The sequence below is a fragment of the Peromyscus eremicus genome, chromosome 2 (genome assembly GCF_949786415.1).
Source record: "Peromyscus eremicus chromosome 2, PerEre_H2_v1, whole genome shotgun sequence".
In the NCBI taxonomy this organism is placed as follows: Eukaryota; Metazoa; Chordata; class Mammalia; order Rodentia; family Cricetidae; genus Peromyscus; species Peromyscus eremicus.
This window is the reverse complement of record NC_081417.1, coordinates 61325102-61325960: the sequence shown is the minus strand read 5'-3', so window position 1 is coordinate 61325960 and position 859 is coordinate 61325102. Positions and strand designations below refer to the sequence as shown.

General features: G+C 36.3%; 1 pseudogene; it reads right to left on the bottom strand.

Annotated features, from left to right (window-relative positions):
- Positions 1-418: 418 nt before the first annotated feature.
- On the bottom strand, positions 419-517 carry LOC131905398 (U6 spliceosomal RNA; annotated as a pseudogene).
- Between the last annotated feature and the right edge of the window lie 342 nt (positions 518-859).

The following is an 859-nucleotide window of genomic DNA, read 5'->3' as shown; positions in this document are numbered from 1 at the left end:
AAGTGGTACAGGGTAGGGGTGGGGTGAGTTTGCCTCTGGCTCATTCATCCAGCCATTACATTACAATTCATAACAGTAGCAAAATTACAGTTATGAAGTAGCAATGAAAATAATTTTATGATTGGAGGTCACCACAACATAAAGAGCTGTATTAAGGGGTCATAGCATTAGGAAGGTTGAGAACCACTGTTTTAAATTTTTCTACCAGAATCTTCCCCAAGGCAAACCAGAAATAGCTTTACATATGAATATCTTTCTTAAAGCTTCAAATTTAATCTTCAAATTTGTACAAAATTTGTATTGTTCCATAATTCATTCATGCTTACTTAATAAAACTGGTTTTATATTATTTGCCCTTGAATAAAACCTTCACTTTAGAGGAAATTCTACTTTTTTATTTTATAAATAAAGAAATGTTAAAAATAGGGAACACTTCATGAACTCGTCATTACACAGGGGCCATATTAAACTTCTCTGTATTGTCCCCATTTAGTATATGTGCTGCCAAAGTGAGCATGATATGCTGTGTTGAATCATGAGCTTTCTTATTATTCTTGGTAGACTACCTTCTACACACTCCTCATTCAGAAGCACTGCTTTAGATTTTGTAGATCTGGGTTACTCAGCATGTAACCTTGAACGGGTCCAGTCTCTTTTCCAAGCCTCGTTTTGTTGATTTTTGCTTGTTTTTCTTTTTTCATTGTATCTAAACTGTGAAGATGGCAGAACCTCCATGGCAGAGTGAGCGTGATGATAAAGTGAAATCATATATATGAAGTGGCTGGGCCACGGTAAGCCCTCCAGAAATGCCAACACTTATACTGTCCCTGGGAAGATTTCTGTCAGCTTTGCTCTTCTA